General features: G+C 43.5%; 1 protein-coding gene across 12 annotated transcripts in view; it reads left to right on the top strand.

Moving 5' to 3' along the window:
- stk33 (serine/threonine kinase 33) overlaps nt 1-19437 on the top strand; it is a 220948-nt gene that overhangs the window by 67511 nt on the left and 134000 nt on the right. For 8 of the 12 annotated variants that reach the window (XM_070899944.1, XM_070899943.1, XM_070899941.1 and 5 more), the window contains one exon: nt 10051-10148. The exons of 1 other annotated variant lie outside the window; for it this stretch is intronic. The gene's annotated coding sequence lies outside the window, so the exon portion shown is untranslated. Of the gene's footprint in view, nt 1-10050; nt 10149-12741; nt 12824-15064; nt 15202-19437 lie in introns of those variants that run through there. 3 more of the 12 variants (XM_070899942.1, XM_070899952.1, XM_070899953.1) reach the window with 3 other exon arrangements.

The raw sequence follows: 19437 nt of genomic DNA, 5'->3' as shown, positions 1-19437 counted from the left end.
CTTCTCTATACTCTTTGCCATTGTGTGCAGGCATGCTTGCAGTCTGCCCAGTGCACTTAATAGGTCCTGGTATATAGGAATCAGTCTTTTAATATAAGCTGTACCCACAAGATCTTTTTCCTGCATGGTAGCCATGTCCTTGTGATGATGCTCCTGGCGCTGATGCGCTCTGCCACCTATATCCACTGCTGTTGATTAGCTTGGCGGAATATCTTCCAGGTATGAAGAGGATGACCCCCTCCTGCTGACCTCCTCCACCAAGACCTCCAGTGCTGCATCCAAATAGCAGAGTGCCCTTGTAACTTCACCTTGGCCTGCCATAGTGCATCCCACTTAAGAGGTGCAGGCAACCTTTAAATAGCAACATGGACGCCCGATATTTATGCCCCTGATTAGGCGAGCTGCCAGTCAACAAAGCATAGCCGCTCACCTATTTTGTGATAGAGGGCCCCCCGACTAATTTTGCTTTCTAGTTCCGCCCATGTGGTTAGTCACAGGCTGTCTGGGCCCAAAAACAGGCCGAAACAAATTTCAATCCTTGAATATCTCTCATTTCTGATTACACCCTTGTGCAGCATTATGGGACATTTTTCTCCATTGAAGGACCTACAGAATTACAAGTTGTTATCATTGTTGAGATCTGCATTTGTCACCTGCAGTTTACTTAGGAACCAGATTTTTTGACAAGATCAACAATAGGGACAATTATGCAAGTGGCTGATAAAGTGACCTCAGCCTTGAACTGCATCATTTCAAGCCACCTCAGAAGATATATGCCAAATTACTCAATCCGCAATCCACTGTGCATGAAGCAGGTAACAGATGCTTTGTTTGCCAGGGCCAACTCTTTCATCACTTTCCCCATGGAATACAGCCAGCAGCATGAGACAGCATTACATTTTTTCCTTGTAGCAAGTTTCCTTAAAGTGCGAAGCATTATAGATGGACCTCTGTCCCCAAAATCCTAACCAGTCTACCATGTTAGCTCTGTTTGCATGGGAAGGAGACTAAACGGATTGCTTGTTAGGAGTGAGCATGCCTTTTTGACACGTTCCAGGATTGTTTTGACGAATCCATAGAAATGATTTGAAAGTAAGAGTTATGTTTAATGTTGGCCTTTTTAAGAGAAATACATTCACACTGGCTAATATGCTAAATGGAAATTGTTTTCCCCAGAGACTAAGCATTAAGCAAATCATCGGTATTTCTCACATCTGTTATATTGGAATGACCTTTGATCTCAGTGATTGAAGAGAGAGATTAAAAGACAGTGGATGGGACACAGGCTGGGAGAGGAAGAGGAGTTTTTAATAGAAAATCTGCAAGGGCAGTCAGGTTAGTTAAAGGGAAAGCTGTAAATGCTTTCACTGAGGAAAATGGGTTAGAAATAATTAGGATAATTCGAAGCCATCTTGTTTTAAGTCAGTTGAGTCTAGTTCTTGCCTTAGTGTTTCCCCTTGTGATAGATTATGATGTGTATCTTCTCCACTTAACTGTGCTTCTGATGTATGCTTCACTATTGGGAGGAGGAAGTGAACTCTCAGTTCACAGTTGGAAAAAGTCAAACCCATATTTTAGTGACATCAATAAAGTATGCTCTGCACTAAAACGGACATTGGATATGCATGTGCATAATGAGCCGAACTGTTGCTTGATTGCTTTGTAAGGTGCATCAGCTCAGAGAAAACTGTTTGTGGCATGCATCATGTGACATTACTTAGACTAGGCATATTCTGGATATTATGTGACAATTTTCCTGAGTGTGTATTTTCACTCTCAACAATGGATCTTGGGAGAGTGCATTCAATTGCTCAGCAGTTTCTACCCAGACATAAATGCTGCTCCTTATAGGAGAGTGACCCTCATCTGTGACCAAGATAACCCCTTTTTTGCTGTATCTCCTGGAGCAATACCCCTCCAAAGCAATTCTCCAAATGGAGACTTCTCCTGACTATTCTGCATTCTTGTGTAACTTGAATCCTTTTTTCCAGGCCTCCATTAAATGCAAGCAGCAACCCTTTAAGGACTGCTTGTTTGCCACAAATCCCACCGAGACATGAAGTACGTTCCCTGATTCTGGGTTATTGTGCACAGGATAATAACCCAGAATCAACTTGTAAGATCAACTCATTTGCACAAGGCAGTCCGGTTGATCCCACTGGATGGCCCTGATGGGTGATACCTTGGCTGAATGTCTAGAAATTAGGATGAAAAGGATTAATATCTCAAAATCAGGTGCATTAGGCAAAGCCCATTATAAATATAGACACAGGAATTTATAATGGAAAAGGAAACTGACAGTGTGATAAAACTGTCCTAACAGGAAGTCAAGTTATGCAAACGGGAAGTATGCACATATTTAACATTTTAATAAGTTACAGAAAGATTTCTTTTTACTCATTTATTTTCCTCCCATTGCATGTTCTACCCTTTTATCTTTTTAAAAGAAAATAACTTGCATTTATATAGCGCCTTTCACGACCTTGAGATGTTCCAAAGCACTTTGTAGCCTATTAAGTACTTTGTGAAGTGTAATCACTGTTGTAACGTGAGATGGGCAGCAACCAATTTACGCACAGCAAGCTCCCACAAACAGCAATGTGATAATGACCAGATCATTTTTTTTTTTAAGACTTTGGTATAGAGATCAGTATTGGCCAGGACACTGAGGAGAATTCCCCTGCTCTTCGAATAGTGCCACACCATCTTTTACGTCCACCTTAACATCGCACCTGAAAGACGGAACCTCCGATACTGCAGCATTCCCTCTGTACTGCAGTGGGAGTGTCGGCCTGGATTTTGTGCTCCAGTCCCTGGAGTGGGATTCGCATTCACAACCTTCTGACTCGAGGCGAGACTGCTACTAACTGAGCCACGTCTGACGCCACTATTAAAATATCTAGGGCCCAAGTTTCCACATGATTTGCGCCTGATTTTTAAGAGCAACTGGTGGAGAACGGACTATCTTAGAAATCGCAATTCTCCACATTTTTTCTGCAGTTCTAGTCAGGTAGAACAGTTCTACTTTGGAACAGAATTTTTTCTTCAAAAGGGGGCGTGTCCGGCCACTGACGCCTGATTTGAAAGTTTCCACAGTGAAAACGTACTCCAAACTAAAGTAGAATGGAGCAAGTGAAGATTTTTGTAGAACTGAAAAAACCTGTTCTACACATTAAAAAATCAGGCGCAGGTTACAAATTAGGCATCCAGAACGAGGTGGGGGGGGAGGGAAGTCATTAAATTCGACAATAAATCCTTATTTATACTTCTACAAATATTATACAAATAAATCCAACCTGAATAAACATTTATAAGCAAAGAAAAGATTAAATAAACCATCTTCCTACCTGTGTGAAAGTGCTTCAGCCAGGGAGAATGCTGCAGCCGTTCGTTGCCGCTGAGCGGGAGTGGGGGGAGGAGAAAGCGGTTTGTTCCTGCGGAGGGGAGGGAGGGGAAGGAGACAGTGAGAAGGGAAGCCTCGGTGCTGATGTGCTGATGGCAATGTGATTTTATTAAATAATGTTCAAAAATTAAACAGCTACAAAGAACTACAAAAATGGCCGAGCGCCAATGTTTTTTTCACACTGAGCATGCGCGAACGCTTCAATGCGCACGCGCAGCGTTGCCGGCAGGAAAAAAACTAATTTAAATAGTACCCGCCCCCTCCCACTTACAAAATCGGCGCGAGTGTAGGCTCCGCCCCCCTGGGCGCCGCGCCAAACAGACAAGGAGCTGCAAAGCGCTCGAGAATAGCGCATTTTTTTCTGGCGCCGTTTCAGGCGCAAAAAACGGGCGCCCAGCTCGGAGGGGCGCCCGTTTTTTATCCTGTGGAAACTTGGGCCCATTGAGTTGAACTTTAACTTCCCCATCAGGCAAAAACTGGATGTGAGAGTGGTAAACATCACGCAAATGTATTTACCATCCCGTTGCCACTTACTTTGCCCCTGTTGCCATTTTGTTCATACAAACTTTCTAGTTGGCCATAGTCCATGCCAGAAGTCTTATGAATGGACTGCAACTAAGTGTCATATGATGTAATGAAGACCCCACAGAATATTGGCATTAAAAAATAGAAGTCCTGCCCATCAACCATCCCACAAAGTAAAACCTCGTTGAATCGGTTCCACAGACAGCAGGATGCAATATTTAAGAGGTATTCAGCTGCAGGTACGCATTGGCATTTGTGTGCTCGTGAGCTTTTTGAAATTGTAGTGATTTCAGACATTGGTTATTCCTTGTTTCTGATCTGGCGAACCTGGAGATGGCAGAAACTCTGAACAAATATTTTGTATCAGTCTTTATGGTAGAGGACACAAACACTATCCCAACAGTGGATAGTCAAGGAGCAAAAGGGGGGGAGGAACTTAACACAATCACAATCACTAAGGAGGTGGTACTCAGTAAGATAATGGGACTACAGGCAGATAAATCCCCTAGACCTTAATGGCTTGCATCCTCGGGTCTTAAGAGAAGTAACGGCAGGGATAGTGGATGCATTGATTGTAATATACCAAAATTCCCTGGATTCTGGGGAGATCCCAGCAGATTGGAAAACTGCAAATGTAACGCCCCTATTTTAAAAAAGGAGGCAGACAAAAAGCAGGAAACTATAGACCAGTTAGACTAACATCTGTGGTTGGGAAAATGTTGGAGTTCATTATTAAAGAAGCTGTAGCAGGACATTTGGAAAAGCAAAATTCAGTCAGGCAGAGTCGGCATGGATTTATGAAGGGGAAATCATGTTTGTCAAATTTGCTGGAATTCTTTGAGGATGTAACGAACAGGGTGGATGAAGGGGAACCAGTGGATGTGGTGTATTTGGACTTCCAGAAGGCATTTGACAAGGTGCCACATAAAAGGTTACTGCACAGGATAAAAGTTCACTGGGTTGGGGGTAATATATTAGTATGGCTAGAAGATTGGCTAACTAACAGAAAACAGAGAATCAGGATAAATGGTTCATTCTCGGGTTGGCAACCAGTAACTAGTGGGATGTCGCAGGGATCAGTGCTGGGACCTCAACTATTTACAATCTATATTAACGACTTGGAAGAAGGGACCGAGTGTAACGTAGCCAAGTTTGCTGATGATACAAAGATGGGAGGAAAAGCAATGTGTGAGGAGGACACACAAAATCTGCAAAAGGACATAGACAGGCTAAGTGAGTGGGCAAAAATTTAGCAGATGGAGTATAATGTTGAAAAGTATGAGGTCATGCACTTGGGCAGAAAGAATCAAAGAGCAAGTTATTATTTAAATGGAGCAAAATTGCAAAGTGCTGCAGTACAGCGGGACCTGGGGGCACTTGTGCATGAAACACAAAAGGTTAGTATGCAGGTACAGCAAGTGATCAGGAAGGTCAATGGTATCTTGGCCTTTATTGCAAAGGGGATGGAGTATAAACGGAGGGAAGTCTTGCTACAGTTATACAGAGTATTGGTGAGGCCACACCTGGAATACTGCATACAGTTTTGGTTTCCATATTTATGAAAGGATATACTTGCTTTGGAGGCAGTTCAGAGAAGGTTCACCAGGTTGATTCTGGAGATGAGGGGGTTGACTAATGAGGAAAGGTTGTGTAGGTTGGGCCTCTACTCATTCAGAAGAATGAGAGGTGATCTTATCGAAACATATAAGATTATGAGGGGGCTTTACAAGATGGATGCAGAGAAGATGTTTCCACTGATGGGGAGACTAGAACTAGAGGGCATGATCTTAGAATAAGGGGCCACCCATTTAAAACTGAGATGAGGAGGAATTTTATCTCTGAGAGTTGTACATTTGTGGAATTCGCTGCCTCACAGAGCTGTGGAAGCTGGGATATTGAATATATTTAAGACAGAGATAGACAGCTTCTTAACCAATAAGGGAATAAGGGGTTATGGGGAGCAGGTAGGGAACTGGACCCGAGTCCATGATCGTATCAGCCATGATCGTATTAAATGGAGGAGCAGGCTCGAGGGGCCGTATGGTCTACTTTTGCTTCTATTTCTTATGTTCTTATGTTTTTTGCTCATCCTGAATAATCAGTTGAAGCTTATTATGGGCATGATTCTTTCTGCATTGTACTGGGTGGAGGAGGTAGAAGTGTAGCAACGCCACTAACAGGTGGGCGGATGAGAAGACAGCAGCTGAGAAGAGTAGCCCAAAGATGTCGTTACTTAGCCAACACTGAGGAGCAGTGCACAAGGAGGCTGCGCTTCTCCAAGCCTCTTTCAAGCAGACCTACTGTGTGTTGGTCTAAGGCCCATGCCATATCAGTGACTGTAACAGAGACCACAGCTCTGAACATCTTTGCCTTGGGATCCTTTCAGGCTGCTACGGAGACATCATGTGTATCTTCCAGGCTGCAGTCCACAAGTGCACGAGGAAGGCCACCAATGCACTGTTTTCCAGGGTAAATAAGTTCATTGCTATTCTTATGGATGAGAATAGTCAACATGAGAGTCTTGGGTTTTGCAGCAACGGCTGGACTTCTCGGAGTACAGTCTGCGCTCATGTTGCCATCAAGCCACCACAAGACCAGTCTGAAGCTTTTGTAAACAAGAAGCAGTTTCATTCCATTAATGTGCAGCTTGTATGTGATCACATGTAGTACATTAGCTGAGTGGGAGAAGAAGCAGGCTGCTAGGATAATGAGGGGTTGTTGATTGGGAACTAAGTGACCAATGGGAATTGAGGAACAAGTAATGAGAAGTGTTGCCTGTTCTGCAATTGACACCAGAAGAGAAGAACATGCCATTAGTGGAAGCAGTGAATGTAGTAAGCAGCAGGTGGGTGTGTGTTAGGAATAAAAATGAGAAGTGGTATAGTGGGCCCTTGTGATTGGTGGTGAGGTATGTCATGCAGAGGTGGTAAGTGTTCTACATGCTGGGGGAGGGAGGAAAGGGACTGTAACTACGTGCAACGTAAGAGATGGGGGAAAGGAGTAGCTGTGAACTTGTTGAATCTCTTCCTACACTGATATCCAGATCCTTTAGGTGATGCTACAAGAACTCACAACTCACTTGATCTTGCACATGTCTTCCAGCTCTCTGAATGACTTCATTGGGCATCCTCCTCCCACTTTATGGGAAAGCCCTAACCTGCTAACAACATCTCTAGGGTGATGTCTGAGAACATGAAAGCAACTTTCCTCTCATTGCAGTGCCCTACAACATGCAACAGAATCAAACTCTGAGCTCAATGTGGTGAATATAAATCATTTTGAAGAGGTACAGTCTCCCTTTAAATATGGTGCCTCGGGAGTCCTGTCGGAACTTGCACAAAAGTTTAGGTGGGTGTGTGTCCGGCCACTGACTCAATTGACTGGTCAGCCCACCAATCGTATGATAATGAGGCCTCATGCTGCTGATGTCACTTGGGCATACTGCCTGCCCCAAGTCACACCCACTTGGGTCCTGCTTTCAGTTATGTGTAATTGTTGATTTCTTTTTCCTTTTACAGTGCCTAGAGCCTAGCACTGTATTTCTTGGAAACTTATGAAAATGTCTTATTAGTTCTGTTCACCTTACCCAAAATAACCGCCTTAGAATACTGAAACTTTTCCTTTATTGTTGGCATTGAGATTGGTTACTTAATAAATAGGAGAAAGAGGTTTCTTCTGTTTAATGGTAGTGTATTTAAGAAACAGTGCCTGTATAGTTGTGACTCCTAATCAATGAGATGTTGCTATTATTGTAATAGCTAACTGATTAGTAGTGCATGCCATTGTCTCTGCTTTGGAAATTTCTGCTGATCCTAAATAAATGCCATACTATTTGTAACATATTCATCTTATTCTCTGGAGGCTGGACTGTACATATTTGTGTAAAGACATGTTCTGCCTATTGGTCCATTGGGTAAAAGCACACCTAATGTAGCAGTAAGCCATATAGACCATTGGATTCCTGAACTGTTAGCAGGGACAGTAGTTGGGCCTTGGTATCCCTGGATTAAAGAAAAAATACCTCAAGTTTCTGGGGGAGAAACATTTGTTGTTCTTGTTCAACTATGTAGTTACACTACAAGTTTAGCTGTAAATATAGAGTTTATCTACTTATTAACCATAACTATGCTTCAAAAGTAATTCATGGTTGTGAAATGCTTTAGTTCTTCCTGAGGATGTGAAATCTGGTATATAAATTTGATTGTTCGCTCTTAATATTGGACATGAAATAGTCTCTGGTACTGCAGTTACACAGTAAACATTGCTAAATGGAATCCCAATAACCATAGCTAGTTTTGTCAAGAAATATATTTGGGCCATAGACTTTAAATTTATTTTCTTAGTGAAGAGCTATTTATAATATTACTTGTACCTACTGTTATCTTAAATGGTTCACAGGTGACTACGTCTAAACTGAGACGTTCGTGCAATATGTACAAAAGTTGATTGCTGAGCTGACTTACCTTGTGTTGAGCAATGACAATCTATAATCAGGGAACATTTTGTGCTTGTATCTGGATCGGGAATTCTACATGCGGAATTGGAATGTAGTTTAGTACATCTGGGGTTTCTGTTTGGAATAGATCTGCATTGTGCCTTTATTTTCTTTAATTCGTTCATGGGATGTGGGTATCTCTGGCAAGGCCAGTTTATTGCCCATCCCTAATTGCCCTTGAAAAGGTGGTGGTGAGCCGCCGTCTTGAACCAATGCAGTCTGTGTGGCAAAGGTAATCCTGCAGTGCAATTAGGGAGGGAGTTCCAGGATTTTGATCCAGCAACGATAAAGGAACGGCGATAGACTTCCAAGTCAGGATGGTGTGTGACTTGGAGGGGAACTTGCAGATGGTGATGTTCCATGCGCCTACTGCCCTTGTCCTTCGAGGTGGTAGAGGTCGCGGGTTGGGAGGTGCTGCCGAAGAAGCCTTGGTGAGTTGCTGCAGTGCATATTGTAGATGGTACACACTGCAGCCAAGGTACACTGCTGGTAGAGGGAGTGAATGTTTAAGATAATGGATTGGGTGCTAATCAAGCGGGCTGCTTTGTCCTGGATGGTGTTGAGCTTCTTGAGTGTTATTGGAGCTGCACTCATCTAGTCAAGTGGAGAGTATTCCATCACAATCCTAACTTGTGCCTTGTCGATGGTGGAAAGGCTTTGGGGAGTTGGGAGTTGAGACACCCACCACAGAATACCCAGCCTCTGACCTGCTCTTTTTACCACAGTATTTATGTGGCTGGTTCAGTTAAGTTTCTGGTAAATGGTGACCCCCAGGATTTTGATGGTGGGAGATTTGGCGATGGTAATGCTGTTGAATGTCAAGAGACGATAGTTAGACTCTCACATGTTGGCGATAGTCATTGCCTGGCACGAATGTTACTTGCCACTTATCAGCTCAAGTTTGAATGTTGTCCATGTCTTGCTGCATGTGTGCATGGACTGCTTCATTATCTGCTTCATTATCTGGCATTGAACACTGTGCCAGCGAACATCTTCACTTCTGACCTTATGTTGGAGGGAAGGTCATTGATGAAGCAGCTGAAGATGGTTGTGCCTAGGGCACTGCCCTGAGGAACTCCTGCAGCGATGACCTTGGGTTGTGATGATTGACCTCAAACCAGCACAACCATCTTCCTTTTGTGCTAGGTATGACTCCAGCCATTGAAGAGTTTTCCCCCTGATTCCCATTGACTTCAGTTTTACAAGCGCTCCTTGATGCCACACTTGGTCAAATGTCAAATGCTGCCTTGATGTTAAGGGCAGTCACTCTCACCTCACCTCTGGAATTCAGCTCTTTTGTCCATGTTTGGACCAAGTCTAATGAGGTCTCAAGCTGAATGGTCCTGGCGGTACCCAAACTGGGCATCGGTGAGCAGGTTATTGGTGAGTAAGCGCTGCTTGATAGCACAGTTGACGACACCTTCCATCACACTGCTGATGATTGAGAGTAGACTGATGGGGCAGTAATTGGCCGGATTGGATTTGTCCTGCTTTTTGTGGACAGGACATACCTGGGCAGTTTTCCACTTTGTCGGATAGATGCCGGTGTTGTAGCTCTACTGGAAGTTGTCTGTATTATTGTGGATGCTTAATATTCATTGGTGCCCATTTATTTTCTTCCATATAGGTGTGACATGGTGATACGGAAGTTGCAATAATATGGATGGGATTTTAATTGTAAGATATATCTACAGATTACACTAGACTTCAGTGGATTTGAGTTTGGTAAGATTCAGCATCTTCTCAAATAAATATCCTGTAATTTGCCTTTTGCGTACTCTAAATAACTTGATAGAAGTAAGGAATAAGTTACACATTACATTTTAAAGCCTCCATTAAATTTTGTATTTTGCTCAATCTTGACTATTTGTGTAATTGGTGTGATTTACTGCAAAGCACAAAAAGATCTTCAAAGCATTTGTATGATCACTTTTTCAATACGAGTAAAAAAAAAAATAGTTTACACTGTTGTACTCTTCAATGGCTGGTTGGTTTTGACAATCCATGAAGTTGTAAATATATTATTTGATTGTGTGTTTACCCACTTTCTCCGGTAAACATTTAAATCATAGTCATTCTTTCTTTCACTTCTATTGCTCATCCAATTAACCCCAATGGAGAAAGATAGAACTTGCATTTGTAGTGCCTTTCATGCCCTGATATCCCCAAGTGCTTCACAGCTAATGAACATAAGAACTAGGTGCAGGAATAGGCCATGCGGATCCTCTAGCCTGCTCCGCCACTCAATAAGATCATGGCTGAACTTCTTTGTCAACTTCACTTTCCCGCCCTATCCCTGTATCCCTTGATTCCCTTAGTGCCCCAAAATCTATCGACCTTGGAAGTAATTTTAAAGTGTAGTCACTGTTGTAATGTAGGCAAATGCAGCAACCAAAATTGTGCACAGTAAGGTCCCACAAGCAGTAATTTGATAAAGACCAGATAATCTGCCTTCAGTGATGTTGATTGAAGGATAAATGTTGGCTCGGACACAGAGAGAACTCCCCTGCTCATCTTCGAATAATGGCATGGGATCTTTTGGTGCACAGGCCTCAATTTAGCATCACATCAGAAAGGCGGCACCTCTCTACTTCACTGAAGTGCCAGTCTAAATTCTATGCTTGAGTCTCGAGTGGGGCTGGGACCACAACTGTTTACAATATACATAGATGACCTAAAAGAGGGGACAGAGTGTAGAGTAACAAATTTTGCAGATGACACTAAGATTAGTGGGAAAGCGGGTTGTGTAGAGGACACAGAGAGGCTGCAAAGAGATTTAAATAGGTTAAGCGAATGGGCTAAGGTTTGGCAGATGGAATACAATGTCGGAAAATGTGAGGTCACCCACCTTGGGAAAAAAAAACAGTAAAAGGGAATATTATTTGAATGGGGAGAAACTACAACATGCTGCGGTGCAGAGGGACCTGGGGGTCCTTGTGCATGAATCCCAAAAAGTTAGTTTGCAGGTGCAGTAGGAAGGCGAATGGAATGTTGGCCTTCATTGCGAGAGGGATGGAGTACAAAAGCAGGGAGGTCCTTCTGCAACTGTATAGGGTATTAGTGAGGCCGCACCTGGAGTACTGCGTGCAGTTTTGGTCACCTTACTTAAGGAAGGATATACTGGCTTTGGAGGGGGTACAGAGACACTTCACTAGGCTGATTCCGGAGATGAGGGGGTTACTTTATGATGATAGATTGAGTAGACTAGGTCTTTACTCGTTGGAGTTCAGAAGGATGAGGGGTGATCTTATAGAAACATTTAAAATAATGAAATGGATAGACAAGATCGAGGCAGAGAGGTTGTTACCACTGGTCGGGGAGACTAGAACTAGGGGGCACAGCCTCAAAATACGGGGGAGCCAATTTAATACCGAGTTGAGAAGGAATTTCTTCTCCCAGAGGGTTGTGAATCTGTGGAATTCTCTGCCCAAGGAAGCAGTTGAGGCTAGCTCATTGAATGTATTCAAATCACAGATTGATAGATTTTTAACCAATAAGGGAATTAAGGGTTACGGGGAGCGGGCGGGTAAGTGGAGCTGAGTCCACGGCCAGATCAACCATGATCTTATTGAATGGCGGAGCAGGCTCGAGGGGCTAGATGGCCTACTCCTGTTCCTAATTCTTATGTTCTTATGTTCTTAGACCCATCACCTTCTGACTTCAAGGTGAGAGTGTTACTGCTGAGCACTCAGGCTTATATTCTGGTTTTCCTGATTTGCTGTGGTTACAGTGGCCTTAAAATGCCGGCCTCCCCGAGTCTGTACAGAGTCCCTGTGGACACGGGAAGGCATTGGAAATGTCGGTTTCCAACGCGCAATGCACATGCGCTGGAAACTGGCATTTCCGATCTGTTAAATTTCTGGCTTGACAGATAGTAGCCAGATTGGGAGCGAGGACACTTGTAAGTGGAAATTTACGATATTTACGCTTACAAATGTCCTCAAAAATCTTGCGCCTGAAAAAGCCGGCGCATAGCCTACTTTTGCAGGCACAAGTGTTTTAAAAAACACAAACATATAAAAAAAAATTATTAAAATATATTTTATCATTAAAAACCTTCCCCACAAACGGTAAGTTTATTTTAAAAAACTTTTTTAAAAATCGGGAATTTTTTTTTAATACATTAAGAACTTTAATTTAAATGAATGTAGTGTAATTATTTTCTAATTTTTATTAATGTTTTGGGTGTTTGGGGCTGTGTTTCGGGCTCTATCACAATCATAGTAATAGGAGTTTAGGACCCTGCGGAACTCCTATTACTATGATACCTTACCTGATTGGCTGCCCAGAGCCATGTGACTCCAGCTTGAGGCCTGCACATGCGTCAACGTGCACGCGCTGCGAATCGCAGTCGAAGGAGGCCACAGCATTGGAAAGTCCAACGTGGGCACCAGCTTAAGGTAGGTGCGTATGTTTTCTCTAAAATGCCCACGGGAAGGCCAAACCGGAATTTCAGGGCCAATAATTCATTGATGTAACAACCCTGATCCATAATTTGGGCTCTACATTCAGATTTACTGATGCCATGCTCCTATCCCTACTACTAAAATAGCCACTGAGATTTTTTGAGAGAATTCACAATCTCACAGTTTTCTTAGAAATTCTCAGTAGCCATTTTTCTGTCGCAGCCATGTTGTTTAACCTGGGTTACTGGCCTTACGAGCCCAAAGAGATCTGAGGAGAATTAGCAGAAAAATAAAAGGCAAAATGAAAGAAATGATAGTAGAGGATGAAGGGGGAAAAAAGTGTGGATTGAGAAAAAACACAACCAGTGAGTAAACATGAAATGTATGGTTTTTATGCATACTATTCGTAAACAGTTATATGTTTTTACCTTTTATTTGCTTGGTGCATTCACACTGGTGTATTTACAGAAAATATGCAGACAAACATGAAAAATGCAGCAAATGTGCAGTTCACACAAAAGTCTGATTGCGATTTGGAAGTACTGGGGGCAAGTTTCATTGGAGACATTCCATTTTCATTTTATTTTCCAGTGAATGCATCTTTAATAGATAGTTTTTAACAAAATTAAGATATGAAAAAGTTGCACATTTCAAAACAACTTGATTCTTTTTACAAATAAAATTATGGCCCAGAATTTGCAGTCTGAGGTTTCCTGCGAGTGGATGCCTCTGACCGCAAACATTTCTCTGAACGTACCTGTTGTTCCTGGAGTTTTGGAGACTTCTGGTCCTGGGCCTCTATGTGAAGGCCTGCGGAGAGACCCACGTATCCCAACAACATATGCGCTTCGTATACATCACTGGGATCACGTGGGTCGGCCCAACCTATCAGAGTAGGGGTATTCCCATTCATACTTGTAAGCACTGAAGATAAATTTTTAAAAATCATTACATTTAAAACTAATCAAAATGGAATTTAATTAATTATTTAAAACAAAGAAAAAATTGAAAAATAAATTTACATATTTTAAAGGGGGCGGGGGCATGGCTTCAGTGTCAGCCTGATTGTCTGGGCCGAGGTCAGCATCCGCCTCCTCCTCTTCCTCTCTCTGGTGAGTGGACTGTCAGACTCATCAGGCAATTCTTGTCCCCTCCTGATAACCAAGTTGTGCAGCATGGAGCACACCACCACGAATTGAGCTACCTGCTCAGGGTGGTATTGGAGCTCGCCTCCTGAATGGTCCAGGCATCTAAAGCGCTGCTTCAGCACTCCTGTGGTTTTCTCCACGATATTGCGAGTTGCTCTGTGGCTCTCGTTGTATCGCCTCTCGGTCTCGGTGTGGGTGTCACACAGGGGGGGGGTCATCAGCCAGGTGGCGAGGCCATATCCTTTGTCACCAAGCATCCAGCATTGACCTTGTGGCTGATTGTTAAACAAGTCAGATACAGTGCTCTCACACAGGATGTGAGCATCATGGATGCTGCCCATAAATTGAGCATTCACTACCAGTATAATTTGCTGGTGGTCGACAACCAGTTGGACATTGATAGAGTGGAATCTCTTGCGGTTCCTGAAAACCTCTGCATCCTGAAAAGGTGCCCGCATCGCGATGTGCGTACAGTCTATTGCCCTCTGCACCTTGGGGAAGTTTGCAATTCTGGAGAATCCTAGAGCCCTCTCACTCTTGTGCCTCCCTGGTCATAGGGAAGCTGATCAAGTCCTTACTGCATGCATACAGGGCTTCAGTGACCTGTTTAATGCAGCGATGTGTGGCACGCTGAGACAGTCCGCAAATATCTCCAGCTGTGGCCTGAAAAGAACCCGAGGCGTAGAACGACAGCGCCGCAGTGACTTTGGCCTCGACGGACAGTGCAGTACTGATGGTGCTGGCAGGCTGCAGATCTGCCCTTATCAGCTGGCATACTTCAGAGATAACCCCTTTGTGGAAGCATAGTCTCTGAAGGGAGGTGGTGTCGGGCAAGTCGAGGTAAGAATGCTTCTCCTTGCAGAGGGTATAACGTCTGGTCCTCCTCATTAGTCTGTCACGTCTTACATTGGGCACATAATGCAGTGGAGAGTACCTTCGGCGATCTCTAGTCTGCTGCATGTAATTGGTCACCAAGAGAGGGTGAGAAAGGACAGGCCCCATTGTAGTAGCTCTCTGTTTTCCACCAGTTGATTGCAAATAAGGAATGTCCCGATGAAGACATCTATTCAATTTTAATCGGTCACAGAATGGTCAAGATGTTTGTAGAGATGTTCACATCAACTCCAACGACCTCCAGAGTACATCCGAACTCCCCCGAGGTTGAAGCACAGCAGCCTTTTAAAGGACGCGACATGTGATGTAGAACATTGCGTCCATACCGCTGTGAGTAGTTCCGGTTAGTTCCACTTTTTCTGAGCGTTTTTTGGGCGAGCGATATTGTGGGCAAGATGTGTGCGAGGTGGTGAAAGTGACGCTGGGCGATCTCATGGCCGTTGGTTTCAGTAAATATGCTCTTTACGACTACAAAAAAAAGCGGGCGGGCGGTATTATTGAATCTCAGCGTTAAATCAGTGCGGAAATTAACTCTGGGCGATATTATGGGCATTAATTTTGCCCATGGGGAAAGTAACGCTCGGCAATAAGTTTCCTAAAAATGCCCGTCAGTTTCCATTTTGTGCCAAAATGGACGATATCTGGGCGTTCTATGTCATTTCAGCGGTAAAATGGGCATTCAACATGCAAAAAAAGTGGAGGATCTAGCCGCATATCTTTGTCTTTTAATACCTTTTATTCAAGTTTTTACGTCAAGGCCTCCACCCATCTCAAAAGCTTAGTTTTCAACTGGACATTTTTCCCCAGAACAGTTGAAAGGAGTTAGAACCATTGAATCATAGATGTTTACAACACCGAAGGAGGCCATTTTGGCCCATCGTGTCCATGCCGGCCAACAAGAGGCTATCCAGCTGAGTCCCACTTTCCAGCTCCAGGTGCATAACCCTGCAGGTTACAGCACTTCAAGTGCTCATCCAAGTACTTTTAAAATGTGGTGAGGGTTTCTGCCTCTACCACCCTTTCAGGCAGTGAGTTCCAGAGCCCCCACAACCCTCTGCATGAAGAAATTTCCCCTCAAATCCCCTCTTAAACCTGCTACCAATTACTTCAAATTCATGCCCCCTGGTTGTTGACCCCTCTGCTAAGGGAAATAGGCCCTTGCTATCCACTATATCTAGGCCCCTCATAATTTATACACCTCAGTGAGCTCTCCCCTCAGCCTCCTCTGTTCCAAGAAGAACAAACCCAGCCTATCCAATCTGTCCTCAAAGCTAAGATTCTCCACTCCTGGCAACATCCTCGTAAATCTCCTCTGTACCCTCTCCAGTGCAATCGCGTCCTTCCTGCAATGTGGTGACCAGAACTGCACGCTGTACTCCAGCTGTGGCCTAACCAGTGTTTTGTACAGTTCAAGCATAATCCTCCCTGCTCTTGTATTCTATGCCTCGGCTATAAAGGCAAGTATTCCGTATGCCTTCTTAACCCCCTTATTTACCTGGCCTGCTACCTTCAGGGATCTGTGGACCTGCACTCCCAGGTCCCTCTGTTCCTCTGCACTGCTCAGTGTCCTGCCATTTAATGTGTATTCCCTTTCTTTGTTAGCCTTCCCCAAACGCATTACCTCACACTTCTCTGCAATAAATTCCATTTTCCACTGTTCTGCCCACCTGACCAGTTGATTTATATCTTCCTGCAGTCTATAGCTTTCTTCGTTATCAACCAAACAGCCAATTTTAGTATCATCTGCAAACTTCTTAGTCATACCCCCTATCTTCAAGTCTAGTTCATTGATGTATACCACAGAAAGCAAGGGACCTAATACTGAGCCCTGCGGAACCCCACTGGAAACATCCTTCCAGTCACAAAAACATCCATCAACCATTACCCTTTGCTTCCTGCCTTTGAGTCAATTTTGAATCCAACTTTGCCCTGGATCCCATGGGCCTTTACATTTGTGACCAGTCTGCCATGTGGAACTTTATCAAAAGCTTTGCTAAAATCTATATACACCACATCATACGCACTACCCTCATCGACCCTTCTGGTTACCTCCTCTCGAAATTCACTCAAGTTAGTCAGACACGACCTTCCCTTAACAAACCCATGCTGACTGTCCTTGATTAATTCGTGTCTTTCGAAATGAAGATTTATCCTGTCCTTCAGAATTTTTTCCAATAATTTTCCCACCACTGAGGTAAGGCTGACTGGCCTGGAATTACTCGGTCTATCCCTTTCTCCCTTCTTAAACAAAGATACCTCATTAGCAGTCGTCCAGTCCTCTGGCACCACACCTGAAGCCAGTGAGGATTGGAAAATGATGGTCAAAGCCTCTGCTATTTCATCTTTTTATTCGCTTAACAACGTGGGATATATTTGATCCGGGCCTGGGGACTTAGCTACTTTCAAAGGTGCTAAACCTCTTAATACCTCCACTTTCACTGTTTATTTCATCTAATATTTCACACTCCTCCTCTTCAGTAGCAGTGTCTGCATCACCCCGCTCTTTTGTGAAAACAGACGCAAAGTATTCATTAAGAACTATACCCACATTTTCTGCCTCCACACACAGATTACCCTCATGGTCTCTTTAATTATCCTCTTACTCTTAATTTATTTATAAAATGTTTTGGGGTTTTCCTTGATTTTACTTGCCAAGAATTTTTCATGCTCTCTCTTTGCTTTCCTAATATCCTTTTTAATTTCACCCCTGGACTTTCTATACTCCTCTGGAGATTCTGCAGTATTTAGTCCTCGGTATCTGTCACAAGCTTCCCTTTTTTTCTTTATCCTACTCTATATGTCCCTATACGTCCCTATACATCCAGGGGGCTCTAGATTTGTTAGTCCCACCCTTTTACTTTAAGAGCACATATTTGGCCTGAACCCTCCGGATCTCCTTGAATGCCTCCCACTGCTCTGACACTGATTTACCTTCAAGTAACTGTTTCCAGTTCACTATAGCCAAATCACCTCTCAGCTTAGCAAAGTTGACCTTTCCCTAATTTAGAACTTTTCTTCCTGGACTATCCTTGTCCTTTTCCATAACTACCTTAAATCTAACTGAATCATAGTCACTAGCACCTAAATGGTATCCCACTGATACCCCTTCAACCTGCCCAGCTTCATTCCCTAAAACTAAATCCAGAACCGCCCCCTCTTGTGTTGGGCTTGCTACATACTGGCTAAAGAAGTTCTCTTGAATGCATTTTAGGAATTCCGCACCCACTATACCCTTCACACTAATATTGTCCCAGTTAATATTCAGGTAGTTGAAATCCTCTACTATTACTGCCCTATAGTTTTTGCACTTCTCAGAAATGTGCCTACACATTTGCTCTTCTATCTCCCTCCTACTGTTTGGGGATCTGTAGTATGTGCCCAGCAGTGTGATCGACCCTTTTTGGTTTTCAGTTCGACCCATATGGCCTCACTTGATGTTCCCTCTAACATATCACCCCTATTCACCGCAGTAATAGTTTCTTTAATCACTACAGCGACCCCTCCCCTCTATCATGTCTGAAAATCCTGTAACCAGGAATGTTGAGCTGCCATACCTGCCCCTCTTTTAGCCATGTCTCTGTAATAGCTATAATATCATACTCCCAGGTGTCTACCTGTGCTCTCAGCTCACCTGCCTTATTTGCTATACTCCTTGTATTGAAGTATATACCATTTAGTACAGTCAGACCTCCTTGTTGACTACTTTCTAGCCTTTGTTTCCTCTGTCCTTCAAATTCACTTTCTACATTTTTGCTTTCCAACCACACCGGCACAATCAGAGCATATGCAGTTTGCAGAATTTATCTGCATACATCAGCAAGTTTTCCTCTGAACTCTGCCAAGTGCAAACTATAACCTGATTTCGTGCCTGCAGTGGGGAGAATTGGCTTCACTGAATTTTGTAAGGCTTGACGATCCTCCTAATTTTAGTATCACAGTTGACTTGGGGGAAGAAATCCGATGAGGGAATGAAATGCTTTTTGTTTGGCTGCAAAATCCCTTTGGTGGGGGAATGTGGCGATAATTGGCCCTTTTCAATACCGTTTTCCAGGTCATTTGCTTAATAGTATTAGTGAGCAGCTGTTACAGTCTGGATTCCCTGGATGCCTTGTATGTACTTCTAGGTGACAGCTGCTCCTGGCTACTGTGAACAAATAGCTTGAGAGAGTGCATACACTCACGTGGCAACCTCTGTCCAAGCAACTCGCATGTCTGCTTTGAAAGGTGGGGACCTTGACCTTCAGTGAAGGCCGCCTTCTCTTGTTGCACCTCCTGTAGCAGAATCTCAAAGGTGCCACCTTCAAGAGAGCAGTTTTTCCCCACATTTCTCTTTGCCTCCATTGTAATGCCAAAGTAAGTATACCCACCACATTACAGAATGTACACATGTTACAAGTCAAGACTGATCTGCAGCACCCTTAGGAAGGTAGAATGCAATAGAACAGATGTATTTTCCCTTTTCTACACCCTCTGTCATTGCTGAAAATCTGAAAATAACAATTTTTCTGGGACATACAAAAAACTTGCACCGTGACACACAAATGTTGAAAGGTGTGCTCTGAACAA

This window comes from Pristiophorus japonicus, chromosome 14 (assembly GCF_044704955.1).
Source record: "Pristiophorus japonicus isolate sPriJap1 chromosome 14, sPriJap1.hap1, whole genome shotgun sequence".
In the NCBI taxonomy this organism is placed as follows: domain Eukaryota; kingdom Metazoa; phylum Chordata; class Chondrichthyes; family Pristiophoridae; genus Pristiophorus; species Pristiophorus japonicus.
Note: the sequence above shows the minus strand (reverse complement) of the source record. Positions and strands in the feature narration are given on the sequence as shown.